Here is a 26,955-nt window from a genome sequence, read left to right on the forward strand (position 1 = left end):
ACGACGGACGACCATCTTCGCTAGCCACGGTCTTCGAGAGTAGGTAGACCCGGATCGTTCCGTCACGATCCGGATTGCTACTCTTGGCTAGCGAAGATGACGGACGACGCGCTACGGTATAAGCTTACCAGTCCGTCGGACCAGGTAAGTTTATAAATTAGGTAATCTCGTGATCAATTAGCGTTCTACCCCTAGATAAACATACATCGAACTCTGTATGTTTGCCGCCACGACAAGTGTGATGCAGGTCTATAGCCCGAGTTTCCTCTGTCCCTGACATCAGGCTAGATTGACATTTTCATCGGATCAGGTGTGTATACAATTTGCATTATTTCACACATTTCAAAGGGTTTGAAAAAAATATCGAAATATATACTTTTTTTAACATCTTTATATAAGGATATCTGTTAATGAATTCCAGCTCCCGATTCCCTCACCGAGTGGGAGCTTCCGGAGCTGGGAGGACATTAGTGCAGCGTGAAAAAAACGACTTCTGTTGTTTGTGGTTAAATGCTAAAATGAAGGGACTGAAGGGCAATTTTTACGAATATCGATCTGGATCCAAACTTTATGTAGACTGAATGTAGAATGTCATTCCCATTACTTACAATATCCACCCCGACACAAGCCCACACTAAGTTTCTTCTACGTATACCCTATCCCAACTTGTACTACGCCATTGTAACTGTTCCGTTTCAAAATCAGCCGGAAGTACAATTTGCTTTCGACAAATGCAGTATCTAAATTAGGTCATGTCTTGCGGAAAGTCAATAGTTATATTCTGTATCCCTTTAAAACATCATAAGCTAGTATCCATTAAAGCTATTCTTATTCATTATACGCACAGGCCCCTATCGTGTACACTACCAAGACACGGTTTGTTTAAGTGTCATAGACTTCAATGACATCTTATTGTAACGCAGTAGTCAGTACACACATGTAAACACACAACACATTGAAACACACAATACATTGGAACACATACAACTAAGGGAAGTGTCTTCACGGAGGTTGACCAAATGAAATTGAAATAAAACCCTCAATTATGTGTATCCAGTATAGATTACGAATAACAAGCTAATGTACATGAATTGATATATAAACGAAGCCAAAATGTAACATACCTGTATCTTCGTAGGGGATATACTTTTATTTTAAGGCTATTTGAGCGGAGGACGGCTCTATACATATTGTAAACAAAGTTGAAACTGCACCCATTTGGTTATTACGACTTGAATTAAAGCTACATTGTTTAGATATCCTAGGTTTTTTCAAATATACGCTGTTATTTGTATAGGATGTAAACAAAGATACGATCGCGCGGTTACACCCGGATACACCCACGTGTTGCACGCATAGTGACCAATCCCAGTATCAATTACTATGAGAAATACGCATGCGTGCGCAATCAAGTGTTATGCAAACCGAACTCCTCATGATTGTAACGTCATTGCGTTGTTTGTGTACCTACACTAATTAAACTGTTTTTTGGCAATTTTTCAAGGAAGTATACTCTCTCCGATATAAACCTTAAAATAATAAGAAAATTAAACTTATTGCCTATAGCTACCTACCCCAATTTTTTTTCAAACATGTCTATATATATATATATATATATATATATATATTTCCGATATTTATTCAAAGAACACGTATACAATTTTTGTATAAAGACAAGCTTGAATGACGGTTTTCTTTTCAAATCACTCCATAAGTCGCAGACATTGTTTTTGGTTTGGCAAATAAAGAGTACACTCGTTTCGATGTGACCAAGAACACGTAGATTCTATCTTTTATTTTTGGTTATAGATCTAAATGTATATTTTTTCATACACCATTATAATATTAATTATTTTCATTATCATATCTAAATGTATATTATTCATACACCATTATGATATTAAGTATTACACGCAATGTGATGGTTATTGTTTGCTGCTCAAAGAAATAAGAAGATAAAATGATCAACCCAAAGAAGATGGACGAGTAAGTCCCATCACTGTGACTTGTCATGACCGAGCACACAGTTTAAATGATAGTTTTGTTGTGAAATGGCTGTTTGATTTGAAAACATTAAAACAGCAATAATAGGAGTTGTTTTAGCTCACCTGGTCCGAAGGACCATGGTGAGCTTATATTTATGCCATACCGCAGCGTCCGTCCGTAAACTTTTCCTTTAAAACGCTACTAGTCATGAACGACTGAGCAGATTTTGACGAAAATTAGCCAAAAGCATCCTTGGGGGAAGAGGAACAAATGTTGTATAAATGGTGGGTCTCTCCCCCGTGGGGGCTGAGGGGCGGGTCCCAATAGGGGAAATATAGCAAATTCTTTAAAATCCTTCTTCTTCTATAGGAATGAAAGGATTTGTTCAATATTTGGTCTGAAGCATTCTTGGGTGAAGGGGAACCAATTTTGTATAAACCGTAGCTCTGTCCCCCTGGGGGCTGAGGGGCTGGGTCAAACAGGGGAAATATAACAAAATCTTTAAAACCCTTCTTCTTCCGTGAATAAAAGGATTTGGTTCATATTTCGTGGTGAGCATCCTTGGGTAAAGGGGAACCAATTTTGTATAAACGGTGGGTGTGGCCCCCCTGGGGGCTGAGGGGCGGGGCCCAATAGGGGAAATACAGCAAATTCTTTAAAATCCTTCTTATTCTGTAGGAATGAAAGGATTTGTTCCATATTTGGTCTGAAGCATTCTTGGGTGAAGGGGAACCAATTTTGTATAAACTGTGGGTCTGACCCCCTAAGGGGGCTGAGGGACGGGGTCCAATAGGGGAAACATAGTAAATTATTCTTTAAAATCCTTCTTCTTCTGTAGGAATGAAAGGATTTGTTCCATATTTGGTCAGAAGCATCCTTGGGTAAAGAGGAACCAATTTGGTATAAATTGTGGCTCTGGCCCCCCTGGGGGCTGAGGGGCGGGGCCCAATAGTGGAAATCTAGCAAATTCTTTAAAATCCTTCTATTTCTGTAGGAATGAAAGGATTTGTTCCATATTTGGTCTGAAGCAACCTTAAGTGAAGGGGAACCAATTGTGTATAAACCGTGGGTGTGGCCCCCCAGGGGCCTGAGGGGCGGGACCCAATAGGGGAAACATAGATAATTATTCTTTAAAATTCTTCGTCTGTAGAAATGAAAGGATTTGGTCCATATTTTGTGTGAAGCATCCTTGGGTTAAGGGGAACCAATTTTGTTTAAACAGTGGGTCTGGCCCCCCTGGGGGCTTAAGGGCGGGGCCCAATATGGGAAATATAGCCAATTCTTTAAAATCTTCTTCTTCTGTAGGAATAAAAGGATTTGTTCCATATTTGGTCTGAAGCATCCTTGGGTGAAGGGGAACCAATTTTGTATAAACCGTGGGTCTAGCCCCCAGGGGCCTGAGAGGCGGGGCCCAATAGGGGAAACATAGCAAATTATTCTTTAAAATTCTTCGTCTGCAGAAATGAAAGGATTTGGTCCGTATTTGGTGTGGGCCTTCTTGGGTAAAGGAGAACCAATTTTGTATAAATGGTGGGTGTGGCCCCCCTGGAGCCTGAAGGGAGGGGCCCAATAGGGGAAATAGAGGTGAAACCTTTATAATACTTCTTCTACCATAGGGATTAAGGGATATTATTCTAATTAAGTCTGGAGCATCATTAGGCAAAAGGGACTCATTTTTTTATAAACGGTGTGTCTGACCCCTCTGGAGGCAGAGAGGCGGGCCCAATAGGGGAAATAGAGGTAAAACCTTTAAAATCCTTCTACCATAAAGAATTCTCTTCTAATTTAGTCTGGAGCATCAATGGCCCAAGAGGACTCAATTTTGTATAAGCAGTGGGTGTGGTCTCTCAAGGGGCAGAAGGGCGGGGCCCAAAAGGAGAAATAGATGTAAAACCTTTAAAATCCTTCTTCGACCATCGGGATTATGGGATTTTATCCTTATTTTGGCCTGGAGCATCCTTGGGTCAAGGGGACTCAGTTTTGTATAATCGGTGGGTATGACCCCCCTAGGTTGCATAGGGGTGGGGCTCTGTTTGAAGTTTGTTCTCGCTATATCTCAAGTACTGGATGGATTTCTGAAATTTCATATGTACTTCATACCAATTATTTTAAACATATTCAGGTGAGCGATACAGGCCTTCTGGGCCTCTTGTTATGTGTACGTAATGTTGGCTTCGAGACTATGAATATGATTGATTATCGTCATCATGATTTCTTTAGAAGTGTTCTACTCTTTTGTGTATTATGAAAGTCGACTTTTGATGACGATCTTTGTGTTAAGTATGGTTTATTCATTATAACATGACGTATACTATCGGTGAAGTAGTCTTCCAGAACACTAATTGGACCTATTCAAATTAAGAATTCTTTTTCAAGGGTCTCAAATCTAAATCCTTCGTTTGTTCTCATAATTAATCAAGTTGGTATCATGGTCCTTTTTGTATGTTTCCTATGCTGTCGTCTTAATATCAGAAATAAATGTGATTTGACTTTTTGAGCAAGATTTATTTTTTCTGTAGTACCTACAACGTTTAGAATGGCTACAACGTGTGATACAACATGAAATATGCTTTCACAGATAAATCAAAACATTACTACATATACATATACTGTTGGCCCATAGCGTTGTCGGGTACACTTAAGGAGGCTCCACCCTTTCGTAATTAGCCAGCAGAATTCAATGAAAGTTTCATATAATGGTTATGTCACTATGTAGAGATGATTTTATGAAAATCTAAGCATTCCGATAAACTGGGGATATTTGGACATCATTCCATAGCCCGCTTACGCATGGTATATTAACATGTCAGGTACATATGTAACCGTAGGCTATCGCATGGTATGCCGTTCTTTACGTGCACGCACATGCACTTGCATTTTATAGGAATCCTGATATTTTACAAACCACTATTTTCACAGAGTATTGTAATTGCATTTGTGAACCGATTTATCTGACAGAGCGTTACTCGCTGCTCGACAACAAAAGTCGTAGCGACCAAGAGCTTGTGAACTACTGTTGGCACGTGAAAACACATCAGTCTGCATTCCATGCGCCTCATATATATACGTAAAGGTTATTGCATGGTTTTTGAGTAACAAGGGATTTATTACACCCGAGCGAAGCGAGGGTATAATAAGTCCCGAGTGACGAGAAATCATGCAATAACTGGCTTACTGCATGCTTCCAAACTCGAACATAACAGAAACGTTGAGTAAAAAATGTTCACATGAACAATCTTTTTACCTACCCTACACTGCAGATAATTTACATGTACCTGTGTGAGTGAGTACTAATCATAACCAGGTAAGATTCTCAATAGCCCAGTCTGGGTGTATCCTTCATAATGGATACAATTGTTTTTGGATTACTATCCAGGTCCAGTGTCAGGGAAGGTAAGGAGTGTCTGTTCAACAATTAGAACAAAATACGGGACAAAATGTTGAATTTCTGACTACATTTTCAGTTTAATTTTCAAGATGTGGCAAAGGTACAGGATATTAAAACCTTTTTCATGCATACAATGTAAGGGTTTAACAATCCCTAAGGAATTCCAGTTCTTTCAATGAATGGTATATTTGAATGTGCAATTTTGTATAAAGGAACAGCTCCAAAAGATTATAAACTGTTCCAGGAAATGCTTATCCTCTCGCGTGATAAGGAAATCTTTTTTGTGTTTTTCAATCATGAAATTACCATTTTTAACTTCATTTCCCCCCCCTTATTTTAAAATGTGTCAACTAAGTTTCGTTACTCACTAATTGATTATCTCCCCTTTCTTACAGTATTTGTGACCACAGTCCACTGGGCACACCCCCTTTCATGGTCATGTAATCATGATTGGCCATGAAAGGGGATTATGTGTGCGGTGGACTGTGGTAGCAAGTGATTTATTGCACACACTTTTCCATTGTGAGAGGTGGGAAGTATGCAGTAATGAGGTGTTTTAGTTTCCCCCACTTTTTATATAACAAAGGAAAGTGTTGGTTTAGGAAGACAATGGCAAACCAATTATAGTCTGTTTCATACTACCCCACAGGTAACTTACCTGTGTGAAAGTTACCTGTGTGACTTGTAGCTTTGTTGTATATGTTGGGTATAAATAAAGTTTTAATACATTTTAAATATATATTTTTATACTTATACACATGTAGAGTTTACAGTCAAATATTTACATTACATTTCTAAACAGATAATATAGCACAGCAGCGTATATGTACGTTCGTGGCGATTTTTATTGATTTTTTTTTCAATCAATAATTAGGTCAATTATCCTTTTGTTTGAGGAAACACCTGTGATCCGTTTGTTTTGAGGAACACCTGTGATCCTTTGTTTAAAAGTGAACACCTGTTATTTAAACAAAGGCTATTGTCTTAAATGTGTTCTTCAAACAAGACCATTGTCTCACAAAGACCATTGTCTTGCAGGTGTTCCCCTTAAAACAATTGTCTCACAGGTGTCATTCAAAGGATCACAGGTGTTCACTTTTAAACAAAGGTGTTTCCTCAAACAAAAAGATAATTGACCTAATTATTGATTGAAAAAAATCAATAAAGATCGCCAAAGCGTATTGTAAGTTTAGAACATGTAATACTAAGTTACCAATTGAAAGTGGTAGGTGGTTCAATATACCACGTGCAAATAGATTATGTAGTTTATGTTATTTAAGAGAAATTGGCGACGAATTTCATTATCTGTTTACATGTACACATCAATCAATTCTCAATAGTAGGCGAAANGGTGGGAAGTATGCAGTAAGAATTCTGATCGTATGTCAATGTTTTCCTGTGAGTCAATTAATATCTTTGTATCATAATCTTTATTTCTGAAATACGTGTAATTGCACATGATTTCCAAGTTATGAGTAAAAGTCTCGATATCGGGTGTTGACATATCATCGTCACGCACGTGTACTTTTGTTTACCCGGTGTTACTATAATTTACACTACGGTAATGGAATGCCCGATACGCAATACGGAAATGACGACACGAAAATACGACAATAAAAACATGTGTATCACGAAGGGTGGAAAGTCCTTAATTGATGTACCATGGAACAAGTATGTGAATTTTGACGCCCACGTAATCGACTTTAAAGGGCGCCATTATACAGTACAAAGCACGGTCATCTTAATTTTAAAGTGTATTCAGTTGAATGTGCGAGTCCATGTGGTCACAAGCCTCATAATTAAACGTAGAGTATACACCTAATACAACACTTAACACAGAAAAAGTTTACACATGGTTGATCACTTAACATTAATTACATTGAAGATTTTTAAACGTGTCGCAGCGTTTCAAGACCGACTGTTCCCCTGGTCAAGCTATGACTGAGTGAGACCGACTGGTCCCCTGGTCAAGCTATGACTGAGTGAACGATTTGTATTATTTACCTGTACAGCGATGTAACGAAATTGTACATCGACATCAGATGGGTTACAGGTAGGGTGTAGATCTAACTGGTTTTTTCAAAGTTATATTATTCATACGCAGTGTAGCAGGGAAGCGGAGACCGGTTGTTACACAAATGTTCAAACTGCGACTTTTGAGAACACTCTTTTAAAATATACAAATACTTTCATATTCATATTTTAAAATGTAATATATACAACTCCAATTTTGTATTTCAATTATTTTGAATGCATACTAAGTTAAAATGTTGTGTATCTTTAAACAAACCAGGCTTTGAACGGGAACTTGGTAGAGCAGCCAGCGATTTCGTAGGTCGCTCACTGGTGTGACACCATTTTGTATCGTATAAGCAGGAAACGTTGAAATGTGCTGAAGTGGTGTTTCCTCTTTCCACGCGCAGACAGCTCAGATGTCCACCTTTCGTAGGTATTGTGATCCAGCCTTTGCATTTGGTTTGGCTCTCATTTCTTTTCCTCTGTCTCGGTTTTCTATTTCCTGTCTTTTCTTTTACAGCTCTTTTCACGTTGTTAATTGACCAGTCGGTGAAGCCACAACTGATTGATTGGCTGGTTTTACGTCCCCTTAACTACCCAGTAGATCGGTTATCCAGCAGACGAAGAAACGGTTGAGTGCGTCTTGTATGTGCTGTTCTTCCCAGTGTCTATCGTCCTGTTCTGTGATGATGCTATTATATCTGTCGAAGAGTTGACATGTGCGTGCGATTCAAAGCTTTTTGTGTAGTGGATGGTGCGAATTGAAAGCCAAATATTGATCAGTGTGTGTCGGTTTGAGATAGAATGTTATCATGACAATGAAAAAAACGATAGTCGATCACGAAATCCAATGGTTTTACAGTTCGATTATCCAAAAAAAGACCTATATTATGAATAATGCGATCAATAGTCATTTCAGGTCTTTCAACAAATGCTTATTTTTTTTGTTGCAAACCTAATAATAATAACAACAACCTGTAACATCAATGTTATCAAATATTTTATTGTATTATTAAAATAAATAACTTTATATCAAAGACATTAAAACTGACAATATGTATAGCTAACTAAGTGAAAATTTAACGATATTGCAGAGATTTGAAAGAGATATAAAACAATTGTTACGCAGCTTTTAAGTGAATTCATTAAACTCTCATCTCTGATTAATTGTCTATACAGATAAACGTTGCTTACTTTTAATATATTAGCTTATTTTCTAATGAAATTAAGTTTACAATTTCTTTCTTCGTAAACATAGTCGATGATATATGTAGTTTCTAAGTCATTACGAAACTACGATGCGAAACATTTCAAAAAGACCAAATGAAGGACTTTCTGTCGCTCTCCGCGCCATCAAAGTAATTTGAAATGAGAGAGTTATATCGGACTTACTTTGTTTTGATGTTTCATTGGGTCAAAGTTTTATATATATTGTACCTTCTGACAACTTGATATTATAACCTTGAAATATCAGCCGCTTTCCTGCTAAAATGACCGACTTCCTTCTAAGCTGTTCCGATCGTGAACTTTCTTTTTCTTGATATTATCTGTACCATCCCTGATTCCTCGACCTACGACGTTTATATATTGCATCATCATTCCCTTGAGAGATGTCAGGGCTTTCGGAAAAGATAATGAGTACTGAGGGATGTGTATGTGGCCATCGGGATCCTAATATCCTTGTGTGGAATGGAGGTCGGTGTTTTTAATCTTTCTCATTAATATAATATCTTGTTTCTCTGTCGGTACGAAGTTTCTCGCTTTGATGAAATGACATTTGTTGGATTTAACCTTGATTAACATGACGGGTTTAATCGACGAAGAAGAAAACGCTTATTCTTCCGAAACATGTGGTCTTCCCGTTCCACTCTTTCGAGCTTCTACATTAAACTATTTCTTTTGTTCGTATTTTGTCGTAGTTTTATCGATTATAAAAATTAACTTTCGAGAGTTTGATAAACGTGATAACTAAGCATCACGAGTTTGGGGACCTGTTTCTCCAAAAACGTTCGTATTTTATCTGAAAAAACACATTTCCCCTTGGAAAATACATCATGTGTGTTTCCGATGGGGAAACAAATGGCATGGAGCACGATGTCACAGTGGAAAATGACGTCGGAAAGCCTTGTAACGTGAAGTCATAAATCAAAGATTGACCAATGAAATCACATCAAGGGTGTTACCCACTAGTTGGTAGCCAAAAACTCCTAACAGATACATGTATATCCAATGAGTAGTGAGGAAACCTACAGCGGTTATGAGAGGAACGTGTATCCTAAATGGGTACACTCATTAACCTTTTTTTTTTAAAATGACATTACAATCAAGATGACGGCGTTTTATGACGTCCCAATCAAAAACCTGTCAAATGCCGTTTGACAGACTGCGACCCATCCTCGATACAGGGAGCGAAAGTGAGCGTTACCCCTGGATATCGAGGATAACTGCGACCATGACACCGCCTCAGGAACGAAAGAGTTATTGGAAATGCTATTTCCCTGACGGTCTTGCATGTATCTTTGATTTTGAAGTATATCATACTTTTTCCTGCTTTTCTAAATATGACCTTAGTTTGTGTAGACATTATCTTGACATTTTTTTTATGTTAAGTATTGAATTTGTATGATCGATGTCGTATATTCCACCATTTTGGTGAAAAGGCTGGATAAAGGTAGTCAATCATTTTGTAGGTATATGAGTCTGATGTCAAAACCTCGCCAAAGCCTCGGGTCAGGTCAGGCCAAAGCCTCGGGTCAGGTCAGGGCAAAGCCTCGGGTCTGACCAAAACATTGTAGAATATCCGTATCCCAAATACCTACACAATGATTGACTATATTAGGAATCACGTTTTTATATATCACATTTAGGGAATGTTATTGTTTCTTTAAAAATAAAATACAGGTCGGGGCAAAGTAGTCGTAGTCAAATGTGTATGAATATTATATTTGTATTCATACAACGTGTATTGACACAGCTGCAACATACTTACTCACATAACCAGCCTATGGCCGGTTTAAAGTGATTCGATTCTCCTCCTGTTATATGTCACGTGCCCTCCTTATGGTGGAAAATACCGGTTATCCCTCTTCAATAACTCATTCACCTACAAACATATGATTATGAGTAGATAATTTCATATTAGGTACGTAAAAATCGTCTTAACTTATAAACAATTGTTACAAGTGCTAAAATTTATTTAAAGAGGCAAAGATCAACTGTTGATCTAGACCCTGACCTTTTCCATCATTGCAATTGTTTGACAGTGTATCATGCTATTTATCTCTCGTTTTGAAATGAACTCGTGACCAACTGATATCAGCAGTAATTGCAAATAGAAGGATAGCGTGATTTTATGCCAATATAAACATACTAAGTTCAATTATTATCTGGGATCAACAAATAGGAAAATAAAACAATAAACAAGTTATTTAAAAGAGAATGAAACAAAAGGAAAATATAAAGACATCAGCTTTGTACAAATACAGAAATTCAAATTGCATAAAATTCAAAAACAATAGTTCCTTTTATAATACCGATAGCGTGGATATATTCTTAAGAGTTTATTCCCTTTCTAATAAAATGTTTAAAAAATCAACCGAAAAATATTCCAGCATTATGAGTGTCTGAATGGAACTACTTTTGCACATAAAAAGATGTCTTTCAATTTGTTTGAATATATCGGTGATGCTACTGTAGCTTATATAATTAGTGAGTTTCTGGTGCCACAGAGTTGAGCCATTAGACCGAAATTCGAAACAGCGGCGAACACCAGCAGCATGCACAAGATGCGGCCACACATAGAAAAACAAAGAGATTGATCTAATTCTGATGATATTTGACATCTTAGGCCAATTTAAAGTCACTTCCGATAAGATCCAATAATGTATAATTACTTTTAAGTTTGAAAATAGTGCTGGTTAACGAATGAAATTACAAGTGTACTATGCTAAAAAATAACCCCCACCCTGAGAATTTTCTTTTAAAAATCAAGTTTTTTCATCATTTCCCTCAATTTTTCCCCACATGGGACACCCCCCCCCTGGAAATTTAGACCCTCCCTCCTTCCAGATAGGTCTCTAGATCCGCCAATGTACCAATGCTGGCACTATTTACATCAAGGTTATATGTTTCCATTAATGTATTAAATTGAATAATGTAATTTCAGCTTGTATGATTTGCAAATTGTCTCATACACATTGTTATCATTACATGTATATAACCCAGCAAATTGAAATCAGCAAATGAATATCAGTCATAGATATATTTTTACAGTTTTCGACAGACCCATCTGTCCAAACACAACGATGAACGCTTAAATAAAGTTCATTGGAGTGATTTTTTCAATAATAAATCAGGGACGTATAGTGACGTATATATACTGTCCCTGACTAAATTCAGCGGTTTAAAGTTTGCTTCACCGCTTGTTAAATACGGAATATAAAGATTTATTGACATCTTATACTGACAATAATTAGACGACGTTTAACAGATACCATGCAGTGTGAGGGTCATTCCTGGAAATCTGTGTGCGTTATACCTACTCGAATTCCTTTAAATTGCATGTTAAAATGTAAGAAAACGGGGAAGTATTACTTAGATCTATCAATAGATTTCAGACCCCCGTGTTTTTGAAAAGTTAAACCCGAAGGTAAAAGTCACATGGAAGACATGCTTTCTCGTGAATACTGAAACTGGAAAACAATGGCAAGGTAAATATGTATGCCTGTTTATCGTAAATATTAAGTTCACAATGGTGTAAATGTGGTGTGTTTAATTAATAAGCTATAACTATAACTTCTTTTATGCATCACGGATTAAGAAATTAATATGTTACTGCCCATCGCTACATGTCATCATACAACGTTAAGACTATTCGACCGCTCAAATAAATCGCCCAATCTTTCAATTATAAATGATAAAGCCAAACCTGAAACTACAGTATGAATATTAATTTTTCTTGCACATCGGTGTTATAAAACTGACCAGAGACATTTAACAGTTAAGGGCAACAGCAAATTAAATGAGACTTGCAAACTAGCCATACGACTAGCTTTTAATAGAAAATTGCAAGCGTTTCTCGTTGTTTCGCAGGCTATATATGTAGTACTCTGTATACAGTGGTCTATTGCTGTAGCAGAGACAGAAAAGGTTTGTAGTCCAATACCGACCGCGAAACGTTGCGCGTATGTTGGGAATACCCATTAAATTCCACACTATTCTAGATGATGAAGTAATATCCGGTTCATTCGGACGTAACTAACCCACAATAGTCTCGTTCAACCAGACTCTTGTTGCCTGCGCAATTGCAAGCTACGCCGTGATCAAGCGTCTTGACTAAATATCGTTGTCGACGTGTAACGAATCGTAACTCGTTCGCTCTAGTTTTTCATAACGGACTATAGTTTAATGTGTACTTAGGATGATAAGGATAAAATATTCAGGTAAGCGGTCTATTAATTGTACTTATTTCTTTCAAAATAAATAAAGACTGCTACACGTACTGTGCGAATAATGTATGTTCTCTTTACATAATTTGTGGTTGCCTGGTGATTATATACATGATATAAGTTCGATTATTAAATCATAAGTTGTTTAAATGAGAAAATCCATATAATTTCAACTATTTTCAATTAAATATTCGCCAATGAAATGTATTATGTTAAACTGTGATTGAATTTCTAAACAGTAATAGAGTGGAAAAGACACTGCAGGTATTTGGCATCCAACTGAATATCTGTTAGGGGCTACTCTATCATACTTTCCCCGTGTGACGTTTCTGTACAATGAACCAAGCTAAGCAGTATACCTATATAGTTCAGTCGTCACAAAATCCCAGTTGTGTCTATTATTAGCCCGAAAAAGGGTAAAATTTTCACCTAATTCCAGGAAGTTTAGGTTATACTTTAGCATATTTGTATAATTAAGTGCAATTCTAGTAAAAAATAAACACACTCACAACATCAAGAAACTTCTACATTGTTATATATGCTCGTATCATGATAAGGTGGGTTAAATGACAAGTACGTAGTGTCATTAAGAGTCCTTCAACTTTAAACATCTGAAAAAAATATTGCCTAAGCAGTTTTACCCGTTACAACATGATTATTCAGGTTGACACGTGGACACCCCTTATAGATACCGTCTCAGATGACACGTGTAACTGGTAAACAACATATGCTTTGTCTATCCTCCACGTGCTATATTAAAATAGGGTGTTTTAGGCAAATATTATTAATTTCATTTCTAAATAAAAGATGGAATACTGAAACAAAAAAGAAAGTTCCCAATCGAAAATAAACTAATAAAATAACCAGCGATTATTATACACCTCGTATCACCATGACGTCAAATCATTCCAGCTGATCACGAGATTTTCTCCAACATAGGACTTAAATATGTAATAATAGCAGCTTCAAAATATCGTAGATGAAATAATTTCATTCTTTATTTTATATGACCAGTTATACATAACTGATTTACATATATTAGTATATATATTACATAAAAATATATAGATTTTATTTTAGTGAATAAATGTTTCGGTTCATGATCATTTTACTCAGAAATCATGTTATTTTTCAAGAACATGTGCATGCTGTTTTATACATTTATATGAAACAATATATATAAAAAAATAGATTTGTTATTTAACGTGAAAATACAATTATCTTATTTGAATGCAAAACGCACACATCTTGCTTTATATGAAAATAAAACACATCTGTCGTATATATGTTTATATATATATACCCCGAATTATAAAACAAAACTCCAAACAATATCAATGTTCCACGTACCTCGTTTATTTCAAATGCTCTTGAATTTTTCTCTTGATAGCCAGAATATTTCAACATGCAACATATATTATATGCCCCCTAGACTGAGTCAAACCGCGCATGCGTAAGTACAGTGTGTTGTGACCCGTATCAGTATAGCATATGTGTATTTCAGACATTTGTAACGTGACCCTGTGGATAAACAGTACAACAGAGACTGCATGTCAATATTTTTATCTGGTAGGAAAATATGTAAAAAAAAATGAAAGTCTTCCCTACCCTACTGTAATGGCAAGTGTTTCATCCGAAAAACCAGAAACGGCTAGTTAGATTCGATTCAGCTTCAATTTCAGTTCACCTCGACAGATTTATCCGATATACACGTGGTTGAGAAACGTACCTTGATTAATGCATGTAGATCCAAGTTTTGAACGGAAATCTTGATTAACCCTTTTTCTTCCACGGCAGTTTGCCTTCCTTTCTATTATAACACTGTAAAAAGTGTATGGACATTGAACAATGGGAGACCGGGTAATTTCATGTGCAAACTTGTACAACTCTGGTGTTGACGTGTACCAACCTATATATATTGTCTTAACTAGACTATTCGTTATTAACGGAATATCATTTCACCAGAGGTGCAAACAATTTCCAAACACAGAAACTGCTTAAGAAAAAAGTGGTAAAACGCCCGACGTTCTCAAGTTGACAAGCTTCTCAGATAGCTGTGTTCTGTGCAGATTATGCAGTACTTGTTCATTTTCTGGTCGCTGGTTTCAAATTCCCACTGCACGTAACCATATTAATGGGGTCACCTTCAGAACACTCGTATATCACTCAAAAAGATGATGTTCTTCATGTCTGTTCTTAACACTTCAACAGTGTATGATAAAGAACATTAGCGGCTAAGTAGAACAAGTCAAAGATACGTATACCAACAGATAAACAAAAAACAAATACTTTGAACAATCAGATAAGTGAGTACCGAAGCGAAATCAACCGTGGGTATCAGACGATGGTCAGCCCATAACAACACAATTTTATTGGCTAACCTGTAGTCGATAAATAAGTTAAAAAACACCTTTTGAATCATGAATGCATTTTACATATAAGTATAACTGTCGCTTTAGGCATTCGACTTCATCTGACCATAAACAGAACGAAAAGATTTTTCCTCTTTTTTGTTAAGAAGTACCCTTTATATACTCGAATAACATTACTTCGAGAGTGAGATAATTTCTTCGCATATGAACAAGACATTGATACAGTCAGCTATATTTGACCAAATCACTGTGTTTTTTAATTTTTGATGGATATATCTTGATTAACACCTCAAGACAATAACAAACATGGGGATTCTGAATTTAAGGCAAATACAAAGAAACCAAGTGCTACTGGTAAGCTTATATTTTATAAGAATGAGAGTCTGAAACGTATCAAACTGCCACGGGATTACGTCATGTATTGTGTCTATTCGTCTGCTATACAGAGGTTAACAGTTCTTTAAAATACTGAACATTCAAAGCATTCATGTCAATACTTGTGACTCATGATGCTCCTGATAATTGATTATGTAACTTACGAGAATTTGGCGACGAATTTCATTACACATGTCCAGATATTATTATGAAAGACCAAACACATTAAATATCATACATTATTCAATTATGTAACATAACATGAATTGACATCATTGGCTGAATTTATAACCGATATTGATGACATAATTAATTTACAGTACTAATGTCCATCCCGTTCCACCATTAATTATTGTCACCCCTTTGTATATATATATATATATATATATTCTCTACACTGTATTGTTTATGAGGATAAACACTTATCATTGTCATTGTCATTGATGGCGCGCATTGTCATTGATGGCGTGAAAGCATTGAAGGCGGGGAAAACAGGTAAAAATGACGAAAGGTTATTTATGTAGGATAAGAGTAAAGATATAAAAAAAAGTTTCAGGTTTAAGGATCCCTGTCCCTAGGCATAGTAAATACCAGAAAATCCAATTTAGTTATTAGTACATGTCCATACAGTAAACTCCCCCTGATTTTGTTTCGCATACACATGTAGTGTGATTGGGTTTGGGTTTCATAGGGTTTAACGGCCTATTAACAGCTTAGGTCATTTAAGGACGTGCCTCCATGTATTTAATGTATGCGTGCTTGTGTGTATGTGTGCTGGCAAGGTTTGTTGATGTAGTTGCCTCCTTGCGATAGCACGGATCTGATGCCAACTTTAGAGTGCTACCTCACTGAAATAACATGCCGAACAACTTACTACCAATGAGCATGCCCAGTTTCATGAACTCTCCTAGCTCTCCTTAACTTAAAACGCGTAATGCTTTTCCTATGGGGATATTTAGTTAAGGAGCTCCTTCGCTTAAGGAACGTTCATGAAAGTGCGGCCAGGTGCTCAGTTGATTTGAGCAACTGTATCGTTGTCAGTGGTCAAGGGTTCAAATCTCGATCTGGTCATGTTTTAATTACTCACAAAACACCGTTTTTTATTTCATCTTTCACATGTTTCATAAAAGTTCAGAAAGGTTTTTGTTTCTTTTCAGAAATAAAAATTAAAGCTATGGACATGTATAAGATTCATAGTTACAGTTTTGACAGTTATGCTAGAATCCTAAACATGAATTAGATGAGACACTGCCAGCATTTTTAGTACTACAGTACATGTAGGAGATGACTGGTTGTTCGACAGGAGCGTACGAGTAACTTCCCTTGATAAAATGGTGGACGCAGTAGAATTCAAGAATTATAGCATTTAAAATACGTTTGGTGAAATGGGATGAACATTATTTGTGTAATGAACACACACAGATATTATCAAATGCGTATGGTGCATTTATATAATTTTAAGTTATGTAAGATCATTCAAGGTGCACGCTAGGATCTAAATCATAGCGTACGATATGCTTGTTTGAGTCTAAGAGAAAAAAAAAACATTGTAGAGTTTGATATCAACCTCGAAAAAAATACCTTTGTGTTTTTTATCACAAAATAAAATTGACCACGGAATATACTCCAAGACCTGTTATCGTTGGGTCTGCGCCATGGGTATATGGAAGCTACACTCACTGCTGGACTTAATGTTACATGCTATTTTATGAAAGTTTAATAAGGTACATTTATGCGGAAGTAAGATTTGCTTTGTCAAAATTCTGGCTTTCCGATGAAAACCTTTGTAAGTTTGTGACTCCTAAGCTGGAGTTACAAACATTTTGTTGGTAACAACAATTTACGAAATTAATTATACTTAAATTGTATATCATAGACATAAAAGCAAAGTTAGTGTTCTTTCAAATCGTTTAATGTTAAATAATTCTTCGATTCAAACAAGATTGATATCAAACAACACTGTTGTTAACATAATAATTATAAGGGATTGCCCTGATTGTTATATTTAGTAATCAATATTCATCGGAAAACCGGTCTTTACAAGTGTTTGAGAACTGGGATGGTTAGAATTAACAAGCAAAACAATTTCCGGGTGTGGTATCCGGGTTTCTTTGATGTGACGTCACGATTATAAGTAATACCACGGAATTAGAATTGCTATCTAAGTCGGTGGTAATACAGGATATAGCTATTTTAGACCCCTCATTTGGTGCAGGTTAACAGGATGATTGTGTACGTAAACCATCTGATATCTCTTAATAGTCAGTTTCCGGTATATTTGAGTGCTTATTTTGCTAACATCTCTAAATGAATGCCATATTGAAGTTAGGTGTAGTTAGATTTCGCGAAAGAATGAAATATAGATTATCCAGCGAATCTCCTGATAAATTCAGGAAAGTATGCAGGTTACCAATCAGAATACTTTGAACAAAACTTTCAATATATCAAACATGAAAACTCATTACTACGAAAAACAAAATTAACTTGCTCAAACATTCGAGGTAATTACTCTACAAAACAACGAAAATTATCGTTGTTGTTTTTTTTTTTATCTATTTTTAGGTCACCTGAGCTTTAGCTCAAGTGACCTATTGCTATCCGTCTTCGTCCGTCTTCGTCCGTCGTCCATCGTCCGTCGTCCGTTAACATTTTGCATTTTCAACTTAAGCTGAAATACTAGCAAAGGGATTTCATTAATATTTCATGGGAAGGTTACTGACATCTACCTGACCAAGTGTTGTTATTTTTCGGGTCGATCAGAAATCCAGTATGGCCGCCACGGCCGCCATTTTGAAAAAACTATTTCAAACTTAAAGTCAAATTCTACTGGGCCGATTGAACTGAAACTTTGTAGGAATGATCGACTCATGGTCCTGACAAAGTGTTGTTATTTTTCGGGTCGATCAGAAATCCAATATGGCCACCACGGCCGCCATAGGGATCTTTCTCAAATTTTATATGTAGGTTCCCCTTGGTCCTTAGCTGTGCAGGGCAACTTTTGAGACTGATCGGATAAACAACATGGCCGACAGGCAGCCATCTTGGATTTTGATAGTGAAAGTTTGTTATCGCTATTTCTCAAGAAGTACCAGAGGGATCTTTCTCAAATTTTATATGTAGGTTCCCCTTGGTCCTTAGCTGTGCAGGGCAACTTTTGAGACTGATCGGATAAACAACATGGCCGACAGGCAGCCATCTTGGATTTTGATAGTGAAAGTTTGTTATCGCTATTTCTCAAGAAGTACTAGAGGGATCTTTCTCAAATTTTATATGTAGGTTCCCCTTGGTCCTTAGCTGTGCAGGGCATTTTTTTGAGACTGATCGGATAAACAACATGGCCGACAGGCAGCCATCTTTGGTTTTGATATTGTAGGTTTGTTACCGCTATTTCTCCGGAAGAACTAGAGGGATCTTTCTTAAATTTTATATGTAGGTTCCCCTTGGTCCTAGCTGTGCAGGGCAATTTTAGAGACTGATCGGATAAACAACATGGCCGACAGGCAGCCATCTTGGATTTTGATAGTGAAAGTTTGTTATCGCTATTTCTCGGGAAGTACGGGAGGGATCTTTCTCAAATTTTAAATGTAGGTTCCCCTTGATCCCTCGTTGTGTATGTTATATTTTGAGACTGATCATAAAAACAAAATGGATTAAAAGAAGAACTAAACAGATCTTTCTCATATTGCAATGATCGATTCTATTTCTTTCACATTAAGTACTGTACTAGTAAATATGTGAAATGACAAACTCACTTTGAAGGTTGGCTTTCATACACATCAGTATTAAGTTTAGATCAAAAGTTACCTCAAGGTGCATTTACTGTTAACATGACTCGATCAAACAGATTAGAGGAAAGAAGAGAAAACATCGAACTGACAAAGAACTAATGAAGATGGTACAAAGGTGGGCGCCAAGATCCCTCTGGGATCTCTTGTTTACTTTTCTATAAAAGTTTCAAACGAATATATCTTAAAAGTGACAAAAGTGTAATAATGTAATTTAACTTGTTACAACCCTTTACCTTAAGATATGTTCCTTATATAAGGTTAGGGTTATATACCTAATCAACACTTCATATCCAAAGTTGAAAGTTAGGCGGGTAACACCTGTTCAAGTTTTGACAATATTTGTTTAGCATCATGAAAATAACTTTCAACTTGCTCAAGTTTTAGTTCGAAATCACTAGGCAGATAAACACTGAAAAGGACCTATGATTTGCTTTCTTTATCAGGACAATAACACAGCGGCATATCCAAATCTGTATGGAAAAAAAAGTCGTGTACGAGTTCAAAGGGATATCTCTGTAGGTGAAACTTGCTCAAAAAGGATAGGGGCTGTCCTGTAGTTGAACTTCACGCGTTTGTAATAGACAGCGATATGGTTTGGGTCCGAGGGAAGAATCGACCGCCTAACCTCCTCGGTCCGAGATGAAGATCGCTGTTGGTTTGCGTGTATACATTTACCTCCCCCTAATTTCGCTTTGGTGTAACTGTAGCATAGTTAACATATGGCTGGGCTGATCACTTCCAATCTCTAGCCACCCCAAAAGATGAAGGTACATACGATGATGACCACCTGCATCAGGCAAAATCGAATGTCGCACAGATTGAGTACATCTCCTTCTCGACTATAAATATACACCCTGTTCCACTAGAAGGAGTTGGGAATGCCATAAAAAAGCTCAAAAACAACAAAGCTCAAAAACAACAAAGCGCCAGATGCATTGGATTGACCGCAGAACACCTAAAATATGGAGGTCTACCTCTCCTATTCGCATTAACCAACATATTGAAACAGTTCCTACATTCAAGAACAGTTCCTAGAGTCCTGAAGAAAGGAGTTATCACACCTGTCTTTAAGAAAGGAGTGATCACACCTGTCTTTAAGAAAGGAGATAGACAAATCCCAGGAAACTATAGAGGAATAAAGGTCACACCAGTAATACTTAAAGTCTTGGACCATATCCTCAATGAAAGACACAAACCACTACTTCTTCCTACTCAATTACAACTGCAAAGTGGAATTACTAAAGGGACACCCTCACTGAAATCAGCTATTCTCATCACGGAATGTCAACTGGAATCTAAATCTGAAAAGAAGCCTCTTCTGTTCACAACTCTGGACACAAAGAAGGCATTTGATGTAGTTGATCCTCCTACACAATCATCATATGGATGGCATACCACCGCCAGAATGGCAACTTTTGAAAGATATGTACAAAGACATAATATCCACTGTAAAATGGGAGTCTGGCAAGATGGACTGAACACTACAAGAGATACAACAACCCTCTCTTACTGCAGCTAGAGGAAAAATTCAATGGTGCAAGAATTGGTAACATCAGGATCCCGCATACCACATGTGCTGATGGCCTTGCCCTCTTACCTCACCAACAAGATGGAACTAATGCTGAAAACTGTAGAGAACTTTAGCAGGACCAACAGATATGACATCAACCCAACTAAAAGTGCCTGCATCATATACAGCAAACCCACAACTGCCGATACCCCAAATTACATCCTTGAGGGAGAGGAAATTCCAACCCCACAATCTGCAGTACAGGATATGTTACCACTGATGGAAGACTCTCATGTGGAATGAAGACTGCCTACTCGCTACTAGGAGCAGGATTACACGAGAAAACAGGATTACTTCAGGACATTAAAGGTCACATCTGGACGACATTTGTAGTATCAAGAATAATATATGGCTTTGAAGCACTCTACACCACGCATGCAGATGTTAATAAGCTTGAAAACTTCCAAACTAAAGCTTTCAAACAGATACAACATCTCCCTGACAGAACAGCTACATCAGCAGTAACTGGACTACTCGGAATCCTACCTATCTATGCTCATATCCACAAAAACACTCTGAATCTACTATACAACATTCTGCAAAATCAGGGGTCTCTGGAATTCCGGATTGCCGAACGACAACTTGCAACAAAGAACATACAGGAAAAGAGCTTCATCTCAAATGTGAGGCGACTATTTGCACAATACAATCTACCTGCAGCATATGACCTCATGCATGATCTACAGGAGAACACAACATGGAAAACCAAGCTAAGGAATGCAATAAATTCTTACGTTGAAGACCAGTGGAAATGTGATATCAAACAGAAAACAGCCTTAAATACTTCAACCCGGAAGCAATCAAAGTTGGCCCAGCCCATAAAATTTACACAACAGTTAGAGGGAATAACATTGACGTACAGCACGCTGAGATAAAAGCTAAATTGCTTACTGGAACATTCACACTGCAGTCAAATAGAGCTGTCTTCAACCAACACGTTGTTGATCCAACCTGCCAAATCTGTAAGGCAGAACCAGAGACCAGGGAACATTTTATCAGTAATTGCATCCATAAAAAACTTCAGAGAAACATATATAAGGCAAAACTGAGCAACATCATCGGTAGATATACTAACAACTCCAGCGATGAGCTATTAAGTGATCAAGGAACTTTTACCCAGATTACACTTGACTGTTTAGCTATCCGGTTTGGAACTCAATCTTTTTCTCATGATGACATAGAGAAGATTGAGATGTTATCAGGACAGTTCTTCTGGAAGATACACTGTACAAGGACTAGACTGTTGGCAAACAGCAACCCGTGAATACACTGATTTCTAAACATTGTAATACTACCAAGTGTAATATTTGAACACGTGACTTTGATTAGGAAGTGCCTTCAACTTATACCAGTGATTAGTATAATCCCTGGGTGCTCTGCAAACCGACCGGAGGTGGCAGCCTCGGTAGTAATACTATATTTGGCCATGCAGGCCATATATAGAAAGGATAATTGTGAAACATCACGCGTGATCTGCCATTGCGGTCGTTTCTATTTTTTCCCAAAGACGGACTTGGTAAATTTCGTGAAAGAGTTTTTTTTCATTTGAAGGCATTAGTTTTTTCAACCATTATGCAATATGTTGATAACATTATACTCATATGAGGCGTGATTTATATGCAATCTTACAGATTAGCACTTATAATTTTGCTCCATTAGTTGGCATAGGACCGCTTCGTAGCTCTGACGACTCAATATATATAAAAAATATCTCGTCGTCAGAAAGCTACGTTAATGCAGCTAATTGTTGCCAAGTCCAACGTCTGTATGTGGTTGCCGAGGCGAGTTACTGCTGGCGATGTTGATTTAGATCGGGGCCAACCTACGGAAGTCTTGCTAGCAAACTAGCATCTTTAAGACGGCGGCGAATGTTTCGATCGCTTACAGGTCTAGATATATGAGGAGTTCCATTGGTCGGTCAAGACGGCTTTTGCCAGGGAAGTTTTCCGAGGGCACGTGGTACAATTTGCATGTGCATGATTTGAGTGTGTCATGTTTACGAGCTCAGAGTATACAATGTATGGAAGCATATTTGTAAACTTACCGTCAAACAAATTAACTGCGATTTTTGGATTTTTTTTAACCTGGCTAAAATGCGATTCCACCAGTATAACACTTGTTATGCGTTATGTTTGGCAATACATTTATTTTATAAGTGATACTTAATTTTGCCGTTCAGTATATTTTGTGTATTTTTTATGATAATTGTTTTCATCAAAAGTCACCCAAGGCATGGCTATCGTTTCAGAAACAACTGATCAAAGGAATAGTCATACCAGAAAATAACATTGTCCATTGCGTAATTACATCTTTAGGCAGCGGTACAAGGATTCTTGAAGCGTACTCTGTAAGTGCGATTCGAGGATACATAATATACACTTATTCAAGATAGGCGACAATATAAATGTTTTCTTTGCATCTCCAGCTCACACACAGGAATTCGCACATCGGGATATCAGCCATGTGACATGACTAGTAGTTAGCGCCTTATAATGCAGCTCCTGCGAATTCCTCAAATAAGTATTGATTAATTTATATGCTGATTGTATAAATTGTATATCTTTGTACTGTAAAGCGCTTTAGGGTGGCTTATTCTAGCTAGTTAGGGCGCTATATCAAATGTTGTACATTATTATTTTTGTTTCTTTACAGGATTTTGCTCCCCTCCAAACAGAAAAAGGTGATATGAAGACGGTGGTCACCGGGTACAGTGCCACTATAAGATGACTTCAAAGTGCGGCCATTTCACCGAGATAGCATGTCCGGGACACGGTAGAAACGCCCCTCCTGGTCACATCATTCTGACAACGGATTAACCAGCTGTGTCCAAGGACACTCCACCAGAAAGAGAGGGTATGTAACACAGAAAAATGGGGTAACAGGTCAAGTTTAAGTTTTCAAAGTCCGCTTAGCAGGTTACACAGAATATCAAATCTGATTCTGCAGGATTTCATTTTGCTGGCCTCGTACGTTCATGCAGTGGATTTCTTTCCCCGAACAGGTAAGTATACATGTGTTCTACAGGTAAACATACGGATATATGTTTCATATTAAAGGTATACATTTTGGATGGCATATATTCGAACTTGGTGAGTGTTGTTCCAAATAGGATTTTCAATAAAGCGTCCAATTATCTCATTTATGCAGAGAACGTAACCCCTGGAATTTCAAGGATGTGAATTATCAGACAAAGTCATTTAAGGACGTCTCTTCTCAATAGTATATAAATATAGATCAAAGGCATGATCTAGATCTTGGACTGACAAATAACATGGGTACATTGCAATATCATATCAAATCATTATCAGGTTCAAATAGGCATACATTACAGCACCCCCTGCCCCTAACTTAGCCTTATCTGTCACAAGCTAATTAATTCTAAGGTCAGCATTGGTTCACTGACAGCAATTGAATGTATACTGTTAAACTACTGGACAACATGACATTCTATAAATTAACATAATCATTGTCTATTTTGGTACAGCTGCTTGTCAAACGGGTTTGTCTATAGTTCACGAACCTATGTCCTTGGATTATCGAGGATGCAGACAAATACGCACAGTGCATATTATATACGGACAGACGCCTTCACACGTAGAGCGGAAATATTAACAAAAGTAAGTGTTATAGCAGTTTTCAGACTCCAGTATTACCAGCTAACATTCAGAAACTAAATATCTTGCTTTGTTGAACGTATTTTGTAATGAAAGTCTTTGTGATTTACCTAGAGTACATGTAAGCCACAATCTTTAAATAATTTTATTTTCTGTAGTTTGAAGTACATGCACTTAAAAAGTCATCGTTTTCTTAAAATACATTTTTGAAATACACATATTATATTGTATATACTATCGTCAAAAAGACCTGTCATATTGATGGGGGTATATACATATACGTTTATGTCAAATGACATATTTCCACCTGTCAATCAAAATGGTCTAACAATGACCAGGTATGCATACACGCTGTTTAGGTAACCATGCCAACCTACTAGGATATAATAAGAAAGCATGTGGTTGATTTACTTGAAGAAAATGTTCCATGTTTTATGACCATAAAACACAAACACTGCAAATAATTTCATTTTTTTTTTAATTTCTGTGACATTCCCTGGCCTTCTTCATCCCAATTTCAAGGCCTTCCACATTCAAACATGCCAAAGTGCCAGGATAAGATAGTTCATCTGTTAAAATGAAAAAAAAATGATATAAGAGAACTGAACATGCATATTGGAGCAAATCATTTTCACCAAAACTAAAGGCTGATAATTAAGGAATTTCCAATCCCTATCACTAGTTTGTACTGGTATGTTTTTCGTGGTTATTTAACTCCCTATTATCAGTTGATACTTCTCAGTAAAAATTATTTGTTTGTAAAACTGTCAATATCGTCTAGTCATTGGTTTCCGCCCGTTATATATTTCCGCGCAGCCATTTTATCAAGCTTTATCTCGTTACTATGTGACCTGCTGGACACAACACAAAGATATTTTAGACGTTTGACACAAAAATTACCGGAACTTCGTCCGGAAAACATAAGAATTAATCACAGATTAAACAAGTCCACTGACATGAAGTTTTGAAATTAAACCCACTAATTGTAATGACTTACAGTGTATTTCAGCAGCTGTCCCTCCTTCCATTTTTTGTGTATTCTGGAAATGATAAAATATCAGCTATCTTACAATGCTTAATTGGGATATTTAGTGCGATCATGGTTTATTAAAGCATGTATAGACTATAGGGGTGCAATTACAATGTATCGGAAAACCAGTATATCGCAATACACAGGCCATATCGTACATGTATCTATCACAATGCGAATCGCAACAGTCGAATAGATATGCCAATAACCATAATCCAGGCTATTACTAGCATACAATTCAATACAAATGTATCACACAAATGATCTCAGATTTAATGACAGCATTTTGACACTTATTAAGCCCAATTATCAGAAAAAAATACCATTTTTTCCTATGAAATTACATTGCGACAGTATCGCAATATTTTCCTTCTGTATTGCAATATATTCTGGTAAGCTCAACCCACATGGGCTTGTATAGACTTATATGATAAAATTAGCTAGAAATATATATATATATATACATATTTCTAGCTAATATGTATCATATTAGTCCATACAAGTCCCTGTGCTCAACCTGTATTGTTACACCTACGGTACCGAAACTAAAGAGAAATGTTTTATGTTACAGATATAACCATCAGTGATCTTGGGAAATATTAAGAAAGGAGCAATGATTTGCAGAAAGAGCTGCAAATACCGCAATACCCTCAATTTTGTTTACATCCCTAAATTAGACTTTGACTTTAAACATATTTTATTAACCAGAATTGGAAAATAAGATTTGGCATAAGTTATTACAACTTATGAAGCAATCTCCACGAAATTAGACTGGATCTTTGTTGGTTGATTTCATAGAAAAGAAATATATACATGCACAACAGTGCTGTTAAAAACATCTGTCCTTACGGTTTGACAGGACACTAACAGGAATATAATTTTGCAATAGCGATACACATAAATATGACAATGCCGTGTTTTGCCGGTACAGTATCGCAACGTGGTGACCACGTGGAACTGTACCGGCAAAACATGTTATTGTTTACATCCCTAAATTAGACTGGATCTTTGTTGGTTGATTTCATAGAAAAGAAATACATACATGCACAACAGTGCTGTTAAACACATTTGTCCTTACGTTTTGACAGGACACTGACAGGAATATTATTGGCAATAGCGATATACATAAATAATATAAAATATGACCACGGTACAGTATCGCCACGTGCACGTGGAACTGTACCGGCAAAACATGGTATTGTTTTGTCGGTACCTCGTGGTCACCATGGCACTGCCACCACCGCAAAAACGATAACTTTCAGTAAACGGTGTCGAGCGCTTTTAATATATAAATTCAGAATATGGCAATGAACTACTTACCTTACATTACCCTGTATTCTTCCGGTTTTCCATTTTCTGCCGTAAAGTG

At 36.9% G+C, this 26,955-nt stretch overlaps 1 protein-coding gene and 2 long non-coding RNA genes across 9 annotated transcripts in view; 1 reads left to right on the top strand and 2 right to left on the bottom strand.

Moving 5' to 3' along the window:
- LOC110443334 (serine/threonine-protein kinase TBK1-like) overlaps window positions 1–14,635 on the bottom strand; it is a 107,134-nt gene extending 92,499 nt beyond the window's left edge. For 3 of the 6 annotated variants that reach the window (XR_002462095.1, XR_002462094.1, XM_021487504.1), the window contains exons 1-2: window positions 14,188–14,273; window positions 10,380–10,493 (exon numbers count right to left, since the gene is read on the bottom strand). The gene's annotated coding sequence lies outside the window, so the exon portion shown is untranslated. Of the gene's footprint in view, window positions 1–1,124; window positions 1,221–10,379; window positions 10,494–14,187; window positions 14,275–14,566 lie in introns of those variants that run through there. The other 3 variants (XM_021487509.1, XM_021487506.1, XM_021487507.1) reach the window with 3 other exon arrangements.
- Window positions 1–26,913, top strand: LOC110443336. Of its 2 annotated transcripts, none has more exons than XR_002462098.1 (4): window positions 1–144; window positions 23,595–23,795; window positions 24,427–24,559; window positions 26,158–26,913. It is a non-coding gene; the product is annotated as an uncharacterized LOC110443336 (long non-coding RNA). The 2 variants fall into 2 exon arrangements; XR_002462097.1 differs by lacking the exon at window positions 1–144 and adding an exon at window positions 12,013–12,099.
- On the bottom strand, window positions 25,018–26,955 carry LOC110443335. The gene is made up of 3 exons (XR_002462096.1): window positions 26,907–26,955; window positions 25,554–25,596; window positions 25,018–25,125 (listed from the first exon to the last, which is right to left on the bottom strand). It is a non-coding gene; the product is annotated as an uncharacterized LOC110443335 (long non-coding RNA).

This window comes from Mizuhopecten yessoensis, unplaced genomic scaffold (assembly GCF_002113885.1).
Source record: "Mizuhopecten yessoensis strain PY_sf001 unplaced genomic scaffold, ASM211388v2 scaffold716341, whole genome shotgun sequence".
In the NCBI taxonomy this organism is placed as follows: domain Eukaryota; kingdom Metazoa; phylum Mollusca; class Bivalvia; order Pectinida; family Pectinidae; genus Mizuhopecten; species Mizuhopecten yessoensis.